Raw genomic sequence first — 18,419 nt, forward strand, 5'->3', positions numbered from 1 at the left:
CTGCGCTTGCAAAAACCTTAGTCTCATTTGGACGGATCAATCATTGTTAGAAGCAATCATACGCAGTGTTTCCATAGTAATATTCGTTTTTTAAATATCTATATGCCTCGCCATTGTTCGTGTTCCGTCAAGATGATGATTTTAAGCAATAATTATACCATTGTTGATAACAGTACTTAATTGATCAATCTGAATGAGTCTTTAGGCTTTTGTCCGCGTCTGTACACTACAATGGGTACGCGCAAAACGTGTACTACACCATACGTTTGCAAACTAAGGTAGCTGTCGGTCGCGCACGCGCCTGCAATACCAACTAGACGGAAAACTTGTGACAATGAAAAACTTGTGAGCAGTGACGTGGAAAGTAAATAAATCGTGTTCGCGATAACATTCGCTGAGAAACTGAGGAAAGTGATTGTGTTACGAGAAATCGTTGGAGCCGGCGCACGCTTGATATGAAGGTAAACAATTCCATATTCGAATTGAATTTTTTTTGGATTTTATAACGGTTTTTTGTATTATAATGTTCTTCCGATGTTTCTAAGACTTTACAACCTTCGTGGACAAATCTGAAAAGTGACTTTATTTCGATGTCTAACATTCAGTTCACCATAAGAAATCATTAATCAATATTTGCAGTTCAAAACATCAATTAACCAAATTTCAGAATTATAATAAATCCGTATCTGAAATTTAGTTACTTAATTCATTATATTTAATTTTATTACATTTTTATATATTGGAGCCCTAATATCGAAGTACCTACATTACAAATACAAAATAATTGTCAAACAGTAACATAGCAAAAAATATCGATATAATTCTTTAAAATGTGGGTAATTGGCACGAGGCAGTGTCTTTAAAGTATAATTAATAAATTTCTTTTTAACCGACTTCAAAAAAAGAGAACGTTAGCAATTCGACGTGAATTTTATAAAACATGGATTTCAATATAGACAGTTCTATCATGAGGTAAATAGTAATTTAAGTTAATGTGCTCATTATACAATTTTAGAGAACAATTGAAAACAATACATAATTGGTATACTTACTTATATTTCTCGACAACCATCAAATTTCATTGGTTTAACTTCTCATTTGTGTTTGACTTGTAATGGCAATTAAGGCGGCAATAAACAATGATAACTATTTAATTAAATAAGATAACTGTATCTATAAAAGCGGCATTGTGATTTACTAGTTTTGTTCATGAACCCAGTACCACTGATAATTATACTATAACTAATTGTCATTACATTTTACAATTCCTTTATTTATTTTCTATAAATAAATATGTAAGCTATCAATAATTATTGAAACATTGTAATAATTAACAAAAAAGTTTCACCCAACGGCAAAACCTAACTCTTTTTAAGACAATCATAAACGTATTTCGTGTTCCTTTTTTGAAATTTAAATATTGGCTGTTTGATTGCACAATGGCGTCTTTGAACTTTTTATCGTTATCGTAAATATATTATTATATGGGCTACTGTTGACAATTTACCTCGTAGTAAACTTGACATTATTGTAAACAATTATGACAACAATACACACTATATTAAAACCAGTGATCTGTGTACAGTGTCCGAGGTTACTTCATTATGTTTGAAATTTTGTCACGTATATCTATACATATTTTAAAACAAAGTCCCCTTTCTGTCTGTCATTATGTTATCGATTTTCTCAAAATCTACTGAACGGATTTTTATGAAATTTGGTATGGAGATAGTTTAAAATCCTGGAAAGGTTATAGGCTACTTTCTATCCCGGGAAAATATATAGCGGGACTTCTTCACGCGGGCAAAGCCGGGAGCAGAAGCTAGTTTTAAATATTATCGCATAATACTATGATGGGTTAAACCGCATGTGTATAGCTAACAGCTACCTCCGCCATTTTCACTTTTTTCGATCTATCTCAAAAATGAACCAATAAGAAGAAAGTATTTTTTGACATGCTTACAAATGAGTTATTTTGATTGGTTCATTCTCGGAATCGGATTAAAGATTAAGATTGGGATCGTTTATTGAAAACGGTTGTAAGACGGTAAAAACAAATAAAAAAATATATTTAGGATAATTATAAATATTATAAAAATAATTTTAACAAAAAATTAAACCACCTTCAAAAACCACTCAAAACCAAAAAATAATTTCATATAACAAGTATATATTGGATACCAATTTTGGAGTCGGTGCCTAATTAAAATTGCTAGTTAGCTATATTTGTTGCATAGTCCATCTATGAGCTAAATTTCTTTCAAATCAATTAAAAGGAGTAGGTTTGCGTTTACTACTTACAAATATACACAGTGAAAGGTTAATACCAAGCACATGTATGGTATTTCATTTTTTTATTTCCTCTTTTTTCGCGGCAGGGAGTGTAATACACCCACATTTGCCCAGCTATAGGTAACAGGGGAAGAATTTGAGTAGTGCACAGTTCACAAATTTAAATATTTTCTTAATAGCTTCCATTTGCTGTGCTGCGGCGGTGTGTTTATCTCCGGTGACGATCTGACTTGTTGACTTTGTACGCTGGCAGCACATTGTTTTCGTATATTCGTTAATGTATTTATCTAGCTTAACTAGCAATTTTAATTAGGCACCGACTCCAAAATTGGTATCCAATATATACTTGTTATATGAAATTATTTTTTGGTTTTGAGTTGTTTTTGAAGGCGGTTTAATTTTTTGTTAAAATTATTTTTATTTTTTGCTTTTTTGTGTTAGTAAAAAATAGACCGTCTCAATGGCATAGTTGTGTTTCGCTCACGATACGACTATCGCGCTGAAGAGTTACACCTCTGCCTACCCCTGAAAAGGGTAAAAGGTGTAATGCTACATAAATGTATGTATGTAATAGTGGAGTCAACTAAACCCAACGCAAAAACACAACTTATGTGTTTCGCACGCAGTACGACTATCGCGATGAAATTATACGCCTCTGCCTACCCCTGACACGGGGAAAAGGTGTGATGCTATATATATTTATGTAAGAAGTAAATTCGAGGAAACCTAACGCAAAAATACAACATATATTTGGCTCACAGTACAACTATCGCGCTGTGGTGTAACACCTCTGCCTACCCCTGAAAAGGGGAAAAGGTGTGATGCTATATGTATGTATGTATGTATGTAAGAAGTAGAGTCCACTAAACCCAACACAAAAACACAACTAATGTGTTTCGCACGCAGTACGACTATCGCGCTCAAATGTTACACCTCTGCCTACCCCTGAAAAGGGAAAAGGTGTGATGCTATATATATGTATGTAAGAAGTAGATTCAAGCAAACCTAACGCAAAAAAACAACTGATATATTTCGATCATACTATAACTATTGCGCTGCGGTGTTACATCTCTGCCTACCCCTAAAAAGGGGAAAAAGTGTGATGCTATATACATATATGTATGTATGTAAGAAGTAGAGTCAATTAAACCCAACCGAAAAACACAACTGATATGTTTCACACACAGTACGACTATCGCGATGAAATGTTACGCCTCTGCCTACCCCTGACACGGGGAAAAGATGTTATGCTATATGTATAAGTATGTGAGAAGTACAGGCAACCAAACTCAATGCAAAAACATAACTAAATACGTCACAGGAAAGCTAAATTCGCGATTTCGTTTTCTAGGACAACATAATTATTCTAGTTTTTTTAATTTTAAAACCAAACTACCGAAGCGATCTTGAAAAAAATTAGAAAAGTTTAAAGTTAAAAAAGTTTAAAGTTAAAAACATCTCGACCGGAACATATATATGGAAGCCGTTGCTCTGTATTTACAAATATTACGTAATTCAGACACTAATCTCAGACAATAGATAAACTCTATTTCTTCTTATTCGTCTAATCGAAGTATATTATATCTACATTGTGAACACCTGTATTTTATTGAGAATAATAACTGTTTTATTTATTTAGCTGATAAGAATATCACAGTAATTTTATTATTTATTCTCAGTTGTGTAGCAACCACTAAACACGTGATAAAAACTGGTCACAGTGCCTGTTTCTTTCTACATTCAAAATTTTCCCATAATTGTCCATACAAAAAACAAGCCGACATAATTCTGGCGACTGTCGAAGGACGCAACGTCTCTCGTCAATTTCCTTGTATTTGGAAACTATATGAATTGGCCGATATTAATTTTTTTTTTCCTTAAACGTACGTGTACTATCTTACTAACGTGAGAAAAAATAATGAGAAAAGTAGTTCTGTCTTTCACATAAGGTTACCCTGATGGGACTCTTTCATATGATTGATTTCTTTCTAACTGAATTTTGGTCGCGGCGGCCAATCTTGACGGAAAACAGAGAAATACGCAGGAGATATTACAGTGCACAAGTGTGTGCGCAATACATAGGTGCACTCTCTGATCCTCACCACACATCTGTGAGACGGCAATCCGACATGACGAGAGAGAGATCAGGCGCAGGACCAACGGCTTTACGTGCTATCCGAGGCACGGGGGTATCACACCGCCTACTTCCTGAGCTGAGTTATTTTTTAACATGGAAAATCCAGTCCCAATTATTTTGGCCCGACCCGGGATTCGAACCCAGGACCTCAGCGCGGTAGTCGTACTCGTATCGTGTACAACTTCGCCATCGAGGAAGTCAAGTCTTTAGATATAAAACCAATCTTTACACTTATTTCATAGTATGATACAAAATCAGTTTCATAGTCTTCATGATCTGTTGCTCATAAACACATATACCATTAATATGGTACATATTCTTCTTTTATATTATGGCTGCCACCGTTTATTCATCGGTGATTTTGTCAATGTCTAATAATAATAACAGATACAAAACAAAAAAGACAAAAAGGTAATGAAAAAAACTGCATTTTGAAAAAAAATTGTGCATACTTATATAATGACGCTATTGTACTATGTGACATTACAATCTTGACGCTATATTTACTGACGTCTTAAATAAATACTTCTTTTATTTAGTTTCTGATAATGTAGACAAGAAAATTTAAAAACGAATGAGGAAGCAAAAACAAAATGTGGTATTGGGTTATAATTATTATCGTTAGGAAGGAAGATAATACGTTATAATATACTAATAGTTTTTAATTAACAAATAATATTTAGGTACGTAGAAAAGTTTGATTAAAATATGCAGTCAGAATTTTTATATGTACAGAAAGAACCAATCGAATTTTATTGAATAAAATAAATTTTAAAAATTAATTACACTACAACATATTACATACATATTACTCTTAAACCTAGCAAACATATTACTCTTAAACCTAATCGAAGAGACCGCCACGGACCATGTCTGGCGTAAAGGTGCCCATAAAGCTGGCGACTATATATGTAAATGAAAGCTATAACGATCTAAAATTTTCTTAAATACTGCATTAAATATAGACCAACACATAGGAGGTAACAAATACTATGCAAATTACACGTCAGATTTACGTTCGGTTATAAATACGTGCGTATCTACAAGATCATTATTTAGAGAATGACACAATAAAAACTATCAAGTTGTATGAATTGACTACTGGCCGCTAGTAAACCAGAATTATGAATTAATGTATCACCAAAAATTTTCCTTTCTAAGGATAATTTTGACATCAATTTGTTTTTAATTATTTTTTTTTTATTTTATTTATTTATACATATATTATAACACCATAACAGTTGAAACTAATGCGATGTTATACAGATTTAATTTTAACAATTTATTTCAATACATTTATGAGCCATTTCAGTGAATTCTGACGGGTTACATATAAATATATCCACATTCTGAGATATTATATATGTATTCAGTAGCGGCAGTAGATCACACAAATTGTTGCAATTAGAAACTATTAGTGTAAACCTATGTGTACAGCTAGTAACGATCGTAAAGCCCTTGAACTTGATCGATTACACTATCAAATACAAACAGAACTATCTAATTTTGGAACCGTTGCGTACTGATATCATTTCCTAAAAGCATGAGACAATAAAATGAACATTATGATGTGGTTTTAAATAAATGGAACGAGGAAAGATAACGCTCGAATCGATCATAAAGTAATATTGCCGTTTATTATAATGTAATATGCAACTGTTGACCTTAGGGCCACAGCGTGCAATACCTTTATATCAGTGTTTATTAATTATTGCGTAGTCCCAAATTTTTATAGTTTGCATTCTAGGGGGTAATTTTTTTCTTGCCTTAGGCAAACGAGCTAGCGGTCCACCTAGTGGTAAGCAGATTTGTCGCCCTTAGACTAAAGCAATGCCAGGCACGGCCAAGCCGTTGCCTACCGTGGATAGATGCGTAGATATTGGGGTCATTTTGGCGTTGCGTTACTAAATGAAACTACATACTTATCTTCTTGAAATAACACTTTACAATAAGTTAGTTGAACTGTAGTTGCAAAATAAAAAAATGTTAGTTGCGAACAAAATAAATATCATAATTTTACGTATACTAATCCCACCACTACTACTTTAAGAGGATTTGTCGCTGCAGCAACATGACACTTTTAGTCAGAAAGACACATACACGCGCCATATTCGCAATAAACGTCAAAATAATAAAAAAAAATATGATTAAAACCAGGATTTTTGGTGAAACTGTTCGTTATTCATGGATGATTTTTGGTACAATATTAGCAGAGGTAGACGAATATGTAATTTAATTTAATAACGCATTGTCAAAATTATTCAGTATATAAAATAAGTTAAGGTTGTGAACAATCTGCAGTCTTCGAAATATCGGGAGAAAATTATAGTATAAAAAACAGGGATTAAATTCGAAAAATTGTTATATTCGACATTTAACATTCGCGTGAAAATAAGAAATCATTATTGAATTATATCTTCAATGAAAAACAATTCCTATGAAAACAGAAACATTGAGAAATTACCTTCATAAAAATATACAAAAGAAACAACATTTCCAATAACAGCCAATATTGTTTTCAACGAATGAAATCTGATTTCTAAGAATCGCTTGTTCTATAAAATAAATAACGTTTTCTTTATTGAATAAAAATATTATGATTACTGTTAATTGCAAGTAACTAAACAATGGAACTAGATCTCGGTTGGAGATAAATATTGATTGATGTTCAATTCTTAAATATATAAATACAAAATGGGAATTTTGGTTTTTATTAGACCGCTGTTGATCAATAGCTAAGACTTGGTGATGACCCACAACAAACATGTCAACTTCTCATTCTTGTAGTTTCGATGGTATCAAGATTAATAAGAAACCAGTTCTTTTTAAAAAGATAATAACAAGGTCGTGGTTCTCTAACCATTGGGCTATATAAGTTTTAAATCATGATCGTTTATTTGTGTGGGTACTTTGTATATAATATTATTAACAAATCTGTGAAGGGTCTCTTTTTATATTTCCTTTTTTTTAAACATGTAATAAGTGTACATTTGTTTTCCTAACTATATCAAAGAAAATGCTTTGATTCCTTAAAATAAACGAAACACTGAAGTTCAATTCTGTCTGTTTCAGAAGCTATCCCTCAGCAGAGATGTGGAACTACTCAAGCGTCGAGTCGGGGCAGCAGCTCAGCAGAATGGATAGGATACGAGTGTACCTATCCGAGTGTGTTGTCTGCTTCTGCATTCTATTCTTCATCGTCTGTGTGGGACTTCTCCTTTATCTCTTCTTCCATTTGTATAGTACCGTCACCACAGCGGGGAAGATAGCTGGAACATTAGCTGAGAGCTAATGAACTAGTACTTTGAACTGAATCTTGTGTTGTGATCTGGTACAACATTAATTTAACAAGTCGTTCAATGTAATTATGAATTTGTTTTAAATTAATTCTCAATTTAAAATGAGTCTCCCGATATCTTTCAATATGTTACAGGAAAGGTTTTAATTCCGCATTGAAGCCTGGATTTTTTAAATTAAATTACGTGCATCGCAAAAGCTAATTGGTAAGCCAATAACGGATCCGAGCTTGTAATATTGAAAAAACTGCCTTTAATTTATGAACTATTTTATAAATATTTTTACTGAAGAGAAGCAAATTACTAATAAACATGAGAGTAATAAATAAGAGAGAAATGGTCAGCGGATAATTTGGACTTGTGGTAGACCGTACGAAGGTTAATAGCTGCTTCCCATCAGTTTTCTTTTCTTTCTATATATGCACGGCTAAGTGTCCCCACTGCACCTAATAGTAAGTGGAGTGGAGTCCAATAGAATGTCGATTGACGAGAGATGATTACCCCTCAGCAATCGATACAATTATGCCGGCCTGTTAGAACCGAATATACACAGGCTGATCCCGGAACGCGACACACTTACGTAGGCCACTATGGCGGGTTTTAACACCTTGTGTACGGCGGTCGCTATCCTTTCTGCTGACCATGATTCAAATCGGCGAATGAACGTTGTGAAGCTTGGCTCAACCACAAGTTACAAAGCGGTACAACAAATTCAGTCATTATATTTTGTATTATTAAAGATCTTCTGGTATGTTACCTCCTTTGATTAAATGTCATGTATTATTATAAATTGATTTCCCGTCTTCGGCTCCTGTCAGGTATTTAACAATATCAAGTTTTTGTAAACCTAGTAGAATTACAATAAATTTATCTCACAATGTGTTCAAGCAATGTAAATAGATTATAATAATTATTACTATTAAACAAGAAATGAGAATTAGATTAAATGTAGGCCCAAATCCTTTAAAAATATGTGCCAAAGTCAAGTATGATAATCAATATTATGGTATTTAAATTGTAGTTTATTTTTTATCGAATAAGTCGATATACATAGTTGTGATTATAAATGTAGTATATTATTTTTTTATTCAGTGTACAGTATTTTTTCATTGTTAAAATATGAATATAAAATGCTATGCAGAAATGTTTTAAATATTGTTGAACACAATATATTTTCGGAAACAGTATTAACAAAATTGCGCCAATTAAAGTTATTTCAAGGATAAAAATAAATAACAAGGAAGTAAATGTGAGGTTTATAAAAGAATTAACGCGGAATTGCAAAATCGAGACTTTATTTTATAATGTATTGAGTCATTCGATCTTGAACTGATTGCTTGGAGTTCGACTGCTAATCTGCGCTAATAGAAATGATTCATGATTGACGTTTATGTCTTCATTCCATATTTAAATGATTGACATGAGACACAGGCGTGCATCACTATTCGAATAAAAAAAAATGTCTATGAAATTAATCGAATAATGAACAGTAATTATAAAATAGATAAGTATTAATGATTTTCTATTTAAATATAATCTTTAATTTTTGTAAATTTGAAAAAAAATATGGATGTGTTATCTCGTAAATTGATAAATATATTGTAAAATGCCATCATTAAAAATTTAATTATTTGCTGATATGTTAGATGAAATCATGTTATCGTAGTATTTACTTACATAGAATAAATTGTTACTTATTAAACTAATAAACACTAGTCAATAGTATTAAAATAAGTATTTTAAACTTACGTCAATCACACGTGTAGGAGAAATGAATGTCTGGTTAAACCAAACATAAAATAGATATTAAAATATATAATTTTCTATATTCAATGTGCATATATATTCGGCATATCATAAATTTTCCCGAATTGTAATTATTATATTAGTAAATAATTACTAATAATTCCCCATAATTCCTCGTGTACTCGATTATTAATTAATATTATTATAATAAAAAATGTTGGTAATAATATTAGTTGGTATTTATTTTTTGTTTTTCCTAAAGGTAGAATAGTGTTCATTAAATATGAGAAAAGGTAGGTATTCCTAAAGGAGGTCGCTTACGGCGACTTTTAGCAGCAATGCTGTCCCGCCCTTCTATATTACTATAATCGCGTGGCAATGGCGATTGCAACGTGCGACAACACCGACACAAACGAGCGACTTGCAACTTGCGCGTTAACATTGACGCCTCATCGACGGCGACGTGTCGCGACAGCTGCGCGTTTGTATCGCGTTCATATAGCCACTGAAGCGCGAAAGCATCGCGATTGGTGGGTCAGAATGGTCGACATGGGCGAAGGTGGAATGGAGGCGGGCGTATAGCGACTACAAGTAACTTTCAATAAACGATCCCAATCTCAATCTTTATTCCGATTTCGAGAATGAACCATTCAAAATGCCTGTCATTTACATATAAGCATGTCAAAAAATCTTTGTTCTGATTGGTCAATTTTTGAAATGGTTCAATAATAGCAATCGTTTATTGACAATGGTAGTATATCGCGGTTGTTTTGCGATTGTATAGCTGCAAAAATCGTTGTGGACAACCTCTCTAAGGGTCTGACAATCCACCTGAAGAGGTTTAGAGATGGAAAATAGAAGAGTAATCGAGTAATAACCAAAGTAAAGTTGTATATAAGACAAGTGGTATAGATAGTGTTTTGTTGCTGTTACATAGTGTAGGCAACTATATGCCTTAGGTCTACTAAAAGGTCGTAATGTAGAGAACACCGAGGAGTTGAAATTACGAGATCTGACTAATACAATAGCCTACACTAACAGTAATAAGAGCTAATATAAAAAGCCTTTATCTAAATTTATAAAGACTACACATGCCTACAGCAGTAGCAGCTTTTTAAATCTACATTTAAATGACAAATCGAGTAAAAGGCTCATCAGAATATATTCACGATTACCTTTAAACATTAGGTTGTACGCTGCTGGACCTTTTTTCACCCAACACCACGTGACGTCATTGTGCCTGGGAATTAAAGAATACAACAAAACTTGCGCCCTGCAAGCATCAACAGGAGTAGACAACGCTATGGCGTACAAACTGATATACAAAACACTCCTAATAAAAGGATTCATCATAATCAGCCCGTTACAGTCCAGTGGGCATAGACCTCTCCTAGCGGAAGGTAGCTTCAGAGCTATAAAAGTATTGTGTAACTAAAATCCGCAAACACATTTCGTTTCAATGGTAACTTAAATAAATAAAATAAAAATAAAAAGAATTTTATTTCACGACATGACAAATAGTAAATAATAAAACTAGATAATTGAAAATATTTTTTTTGTCATAATTATTTTAAAGCGGCAATAGCCTAGTTGGTTGTGGAACGGACTGCCGAGACTATGTCCGCAGGTTCAAATCCCAAGGGCACACACCTCTGACTTTTCTAAAAAAATATGTGTGTATTCTTTATGAATTATCGCTTGCTTTAACGGTGAAGGAAAACATCGTGAGGGCACCTGCATGCCTGAGAAATTCTCTAATAGGAATATTCGAGGGTGTGTGAAGTCTACCAACCCTCACTAGGCCAGCGTGGTGGACTATGGCCTATTCCCTCTCAGTAGTAGAGGAGGCCCATGCCCAACAGTGGGACAGTATATAATACAGGGCTGATATTATATATTATATTATATTATTTTAAAGGTTAATGAGTGTCACATGTGAACTCCTCATTGGAGGGTGAAGGCCTCCTCCAGAGATGCCCAAAACTCTCTCACCGTGGCTTTTTGCATCCATCGTTTTCCAGCAGTTGCGATAATGGTAACTTAAGAAACTATAAATATATTAAAACAAAAGAATTAAATGTATATAATATATTTGTCATTGTTCTCTCCAAACAAATACCGTTTGTATTGTATTATTTTGGACAAAGACAAGCCATAAAACAAATATAACACTAAAAATAATCTTATCAGTCAAATGGGTGTAGGCGCGTTATTATGCTATAAACGGCGGGTTTTAAAAAAGACAAAGTGTTATAATCCACATAGTATTTATTTTCTACAATAAAACAGTTATTGGTTTATCGCCTCAACGGTTTACTGGATGCGTGAATCGACTGCAAATCCCTAAAGACTGGGCATCACTCCCAGGTGGAGTTCTATTTGGATTGAATGCTAATGTCATAAATACGCAAACAAGCTGTAAGATCAGCTAATTGTGAAGCTGTCGGAAATAGTATTTAATTAATAATAATTATCAACGTAGCTTTCATCTCTTGATTTCAAACAAAAGACCTTTACGTTATTTTTATGTTTTGTTTCCAAAACTCCTCAAATGTTTCACAGTTTCGCATCATTCTTTCGACCTTCTTGATTAATTTAAATTTAGAAAAATCACTTACATTTTTGCGAAAGCCTCGGGAGAATTGAATGACAAGAAAGAATGTATTCAAGTTGATCAGAATTTAACTCAATTGTTTTAATGTGATATTTGAGTCATGTGATCCGAAACAGTCCCAATAACATTTAATTCAATCGCTTTAAAACCGGTTCAAACCGGGTTTTATGTTAAGTTCGAATTATGACTGCAATGCGCAATGTGACGCGTGTAATTTTATTTTAATTAATTGTCATGGCATGGAAAGTTAAATTTCGTGATATTTATTTCGAACAAAAATATAAACAAATATCTTCTTTTCAAATATTTTTTGTTAAATTCTGGTAAAATAACATTACATTTAAATTATTCCTTCCCTAAATATGATGTAACTAGACTAAGATTTTATTTTCTTTGTATGTCATATTTTATATATTTTGCTGTAATAAACAATTTTTCATTGAACGTAATTTGTAACCAGTTCTTCTTCTTTTATATTATGGCCACCGTTTTTGTAACCAGTCAAAAAGGCCTCCCTCTTAGATTTAAATATCATAAATAATATGAATAAACACCATTCGGTCAAGAGTTATATACTACGATCCAAATATATTAGTAAGGTGGTTCCGAAACGTGGTCACATGTTTTAAAATCCAATATGGTGACATAATTTGGGTCAAACGTAATTTAGCTTAGGGACAGAATACCTGATGTGGGCAGGCGTGGGTCGTAATCATTCGCCCATAAGGTAAGAGATAATAATTTTGTCGGAGAAGCACTATTCCGGTCGACATCGTCATTATTGGTTGCAGACTAGTGAGCGTCATCAGGGTAAAATGCGAGCACAAAACAATGATCACAAATATTACAATTTAAATTAAACAATATTTTGTCACTTTACAATAATGATGATAGAAAAGTGGATAATTAGGAACGAGCAGCGGGTTCAGGGCACCGATATTACTTAAACCAACAAATATTTTCAACGATCCAACTCGATCAGTCACTATCATGAATTCTCCATTCTATGTTCAAAGCACTCATGGCCTACCTGAATAGTAAAGATGGCGCCTCGACCCCGCTCGAGGCACGTGCCTTGCTCTGATTGGTCGTTTCGTAAATTATAATTTTTAAATAAACTTTTATTACATTATGGCTAAGGCGTAAGGTTTAAAGTAATAGAAAAATGTAATAATTCAAATGAAATTAGATTAATATTGATTGTACGTTATGCACGCAAACAACAATCAACCGGACACATAGCTTCCTCAGACATATCAAATAGGTAATGGGCTGATAAATACACGGTTAACCAGTATTAGTGACCTGTAGCGAATCATAGTATTTATATATTTATCATTATCGTTTAATATAGTATTTTTTTTTATGAAAACTGATTGAGGATACTACTAGTCTGCCAGTTACCAAACAGTAGGATTTGTCTCCAAATTTGGAGATTTTTAAAGCTTTAAGGACAAAATATTTTAAGGTACTTTTGGCGGCCTTTTCATAGCTAAACAACCATTTATAACGTTGAAAAACCCATTCACCTTTACTGAGGTCTCTCATTCCTATGTCCAGCAGTGGACTGCAACGTACTGATGATGATGATAACAATTATATCGACCAAACACCATTTTCGGAGATCGCTTCACTTAGTTTTCTGGTGATTTCTTAGAAGCCATCCAACAGTATAGCAAACCGATATCCTGATGGTTAACGACACAACTGACATAGAAAAATAACATCCAGAACCTAGGTACAAAGCACGGCGTGATATTCCATTCTGCTTCTTCCCGCGATGTATAAAATGTCTCATAATGCCTAAAAAATAAAGAGTAAAGTCAATCGTAGCTTCCCTAAGTAATATGTGAGAAGTACAGAACTTAGGTGGTGATATCAAACGCAACGCAATGGACGAATTTCGAAACTGCGCGGAATCAATGTATTTCATACAAAAGTTAGACTAGAACTGCTACATAAATATTCTCTATTTAACTTTGAGCTGATTTTTCAATTCTAGTAGAACTTTTATTGGACGTAGCGAAGACAATATATTGACATATTCTTTGTAGTAATAATATGACAAAATTAACTTAACTTGAAATATAATTTAACGGTGGTTTAAAAAGTTTATTTTATATCAATTTCAGCTTAATACCTCTACGCGTTCCTGAGAAAAAAGGTCTTGACAGTCAGAAGGCAACAAAGTGATCTCTATAAAGATATTTTCTTAGGTACCTTATACCCGAAAACGGTGATGAACATCGCTTTATGGATAACCAAAATATATCGATGATTGCATGTCCTACTGCAGTCGTAAACTGACGCTCTCGAGTCTCCACTCTACGACGCGCCGATCACGCCCGAAGGCAGCGCGAAGGCTCACGAGTGCAATTCGGTTCCATTAGTAGTTTCGGCAGGATTCCTGAAACTAAAACTGAGACGAAACATCGTTCGAATACTATTTAGCTCCGTAATAGCGTCATCGCTGATACACATTTAAAAGAAGTTTTCTCGCTGGTTTTCCCATTCTCTTTCATATTTCAATGTACATTTACTCTTGAGTACTGTACAGATGTTTATAAACAGCATGCGTGGTAATCAAAACATAGAATATTTATATATTTCTAGCTTTTGCTCGCGGCTTCGCCCGCGTGAACGAGTTTTTCAGGATTTTTTTTTTCAGACTTACTTGGTATGTATCGTTATATTATGACCAAATTAGACAAATCATTATAAATTGTAGCCTATATTATTCTAGTGTATAACCAATATTACTGAAAAGTTTCATCAAAATCCGCTGAGTAGTTTTTTGGTGAATGAGGAACAAACATACATCGATCCTCGCAAACTTTCGCATTTTTATATTAATAGGATTTACACAGGTCGCTGGTAACCACCGTTTTGAACAAACGATCTCAGTAGTTCTATCGATCGATTGCGAAAATAGACCAATGAAAGAAAGTTTTTGCACGTTTACAAATGATCTATTTTGATTGGTTCATTCTCGGGATCGAATTGAAGATTTAGATAGCATTCTTTTTTTGAAAACGGCTGTAAATGAATTACTTAAGGTTCATTATCGGAAAAAATAACTTTGTAGACTCACTATCACAAATTTGTCTTGTACACATTTTCTTTCCTTCTATCTCATACCTGTGGTGAAGGGTCCATATAACCCGATTCCTACCTTCCTTATGTAGAAATAATTATCAGAACGACTTGCAGTCCGCATTCCTGCATGGCCAGATGGCGGGACGACTTACACAAGAGGGCCGGCAACGACTGGATGTATAAAGCAGCAGACCGTGCTCTGTGGCGTACCTTGGGAGAGGCTATGTCCAGCAGTGGACTGCAACGAGCTGATGATGATGATGATGATGATTCATGCATGAATACCATTATGATGTTGGGTTCCCTTTCGATATATTTCCTCTTTCGCCACTGTTCCATATTATGATTGTCTGGAAGAAATTGCCTCGAGTGATAAGACCACCAATTGTACTTGTTATGTATACCACACACCGGCGATAGCCTAGTTGGTTGTGGAACGGTCTGCCGAGACGAGTGTCCGCAGGTTCAAATCCCAAGGGCACACACCTCTGATTTTTCTAAAAAAATTATGTGTATATTCTTTGTGAATTATCGCTTGCATTTACGGTGAAGGAAAACATCGTGAGGAAACCTGCATACCTGAGAAGTTCTCTATAGGAATTTTCGAGGGTGTGTGAAGTCTACCAATCCGCACTAGGCCAGCGTGGTGGACTAAGGCCTAATCCCTCTCAGTAGTAGAGGAGGCCCGTGCTCAGCAGTGGGCAAGTATATAATACAGGGCTGATATATTATTATTTATACCATATATTTTTTTCCTTATGTACATGTGTGGTATAGAGTTAAAAATAATAAAAATAAATAAACTTAACAATACTTGTTAATATACAAAGGAATTTAAACTTTCTATTTATGTTTATAATTTAGGGATTTAAGAGGTAGAAATAAATTATTGCTTGGTAGTCCACTGCGCTCGCCATTCTAAGACATGAGATGTTAAGTTTTATTATGTCCAGTAGTTACACTAGCAACAATGTCCTCCAACGGGAACACAACAGTAACTACACACTGTTTCTTGACGGCAGAAATAGACATTGCGGTGGTACCTACCCAGGCGGATTCTCACACATAAGAGACCACCAGTAAAACATGTGCATCTTTCATTATATCTCACCAAACAATAACTCAAAAACAACCAGCCGCATATAATTTGACTGTGTCAATATTTGTTGTTACAACACCAATTAAAATTTGCAAATCCATTGTAATTACAAATACGTGCAGCGGAATGAAATAAATTTTTAACTAACAAACATCCAACCGGCGTATTCCATTCACATTTCGTTATGTATGAGTTTGACTATATCTGGCTGCGGCAGAATGTAATTAAAAATGGCGGTAGTTAGTTTCATCGCTCATTACCTAGTCTTGCCATAAATATTGTAATAAAGAAAAAAGAAAATTGTTAACTGCAAATAACATTTATTACTTTTACAGTGTGTCAGTTTAATACATAAATATAAAACAATTAAAAATATAAAAAGCTTATTCGAAGTGGTCTCCATTGGCTGCAATACAGTCCTTTAAACGATGAGGCCAGTTATCAATAGAAGCACGCACTCTTTCCATGGGAAAATTCTTCACTGCCAATCGTATAGATTGTTTTAGGGACTCCAAATTATCATGGCGTTTAGAGCAAGCTGTACTCTCTAAAACTGACCACAAATCATAATCCAGCGGATTAAGATCGGGACTAGACGACGGCCAGTCTTCAGCTCTGATGAAGTCCGAAACGTTCGATTCCAACCAAGACTGCGTGGACCGAGCTTTATGACCCGGCGCCGAGTCTTGCTGGAAGGACCATACTTGGTTATTGAACATGGTGATGTTAAGGGGCTTAACTACCTTCTCAAGAATGGTATCTTGATACACTTGTGCCGATGTTTTGATACCTTTTTCACAAAAATATGGCTCAGTCACTCCTTCATAGCTAACACCCCACCAAACCATCACTGAAGTCGGATAATGTCCACGTTGCACTCTGTCGACTAATTGGGAAGCTTCCTTAGAGCTTTGAGCATAAATACGGTCATTTTGTTTGTTAAAATGTTGCTCAATTGTAAAAATTTTCTCATCCGTAAACAAAATTTTTTTGTGACCTCCCTTTGCGTACCGCTTCAGTAGTTGTTTCGATTTTACCACCCTATTCTTCTTTAAATTATCAGTTAAGAAATGGCCAGTGCGTCTCTTATAGGCTGCAAGTCCTAAGTCATCTTTTTAAAATACGCGACATGGTTCTAGGTGCTATCTTCATTTCCCGAGATAAAATCTTTTGCTTTCGGACAGGATTTCTTCGAATTCTTTCCCTTACTGCTTTGACCACCTTTTTCGTACGAACACTACGTGGACGGCCAGATCTTTTTCTGTCACAAACAGAGGAGGTCTCATTGTACCTATTAATAGCCCGGTACACAAACATTTTACTAATACCAAGTGTATGGAGAGTTTTAAAAATTGCATTTGGCTCCATACCTACTTTGTGTAATGCTATCACAGCGATTCGGTTCTCTTTATCACCCCACACCATTTTAATATCGCAAAATATTTTACAATGTATTGGCGCCAAAATGAGAAAACACAATGAACAATCGTATAAAAATGACAGATTCGAAATTCAAATGTAATATTTTTTTATAATTAAGTGTAACAGTATTTATGGCCAGACTAAGTATATCATAAAACGGTAATTGTATTATAATTCAGGCAACGCGTCTTTGTTTTTTATTTATTAACAGTTTTATTGTACGCCAAAAACTAATCACAGAACTTAGGGTTAAGAACAATGAAGGCAGAGAGGAGGTTTTGTGGTCTTACCGCTCGAAGGAATCACAGGCAACCATTGGATGGAATAAGAGAAAATAACGAAAAATAAAAATATATACATACATACACAAATACACGACTTATATAGGTATAAATTTTAAGTATAAACTATATTTATTATATATAAATATTTATTACATAAAAGATGATAATGTCGCACAATATTTTTTTAGAGACAGTGAAGTGTTCTTTTACCGCTATGACAACGCGCTACGCTCATAGGTATTGGAGCTGTATCTGTCACCAATTTATTAGTCATTATTGCTTAAACTAAAGGATTATGAATTAAAGTATTGGACCATAAGACTACTGCTACTATCTGTTATCAAAAATGCGCAAGAAGAAAAATATTATAATTTTCGACATGCCAATCTTATTTTCGACATCACGCCTATAAGCACTCTACCAAAATAGATAA

General features: G+C 34.1%; 1 long non-coding RNA gene across 1 annotated transcript; it reads left to right on the forward strand.

Annotated features, from left to right (window-relative positions):
* Window positions 1-207: 207 nt before the first annotated feature.
* On the forward strand, window positions 208-9,703 carry LOC115446697. Its single transcript, XR_003938942.2, has 2 exons — window positions 208-461; window positions 7,502-9,703. It is a non-coding gene; the product is annotated as an uncharacterized LOC115446697 (long non-coding RNA).
* The last annotated feature ends 8,716 nt before the right edge of the window (window positions 9,704-18,419 follow it).

The sequence above is a fragment of the Manduca sexta genome, chromosome 10, assembly GCF_014839805.1.
Source record: "Manduca sexta isolate Smith_Timp_Sample1 chromosome 10, JHU_Msex_v1.0, whole genome shotgun sequence".
Lineage (NCBI taxonomy): Eukaryota > Metazoa > Arthropoda > Insecta > Lepidoptera > Sphingidae > Manduca > Manduca sexta.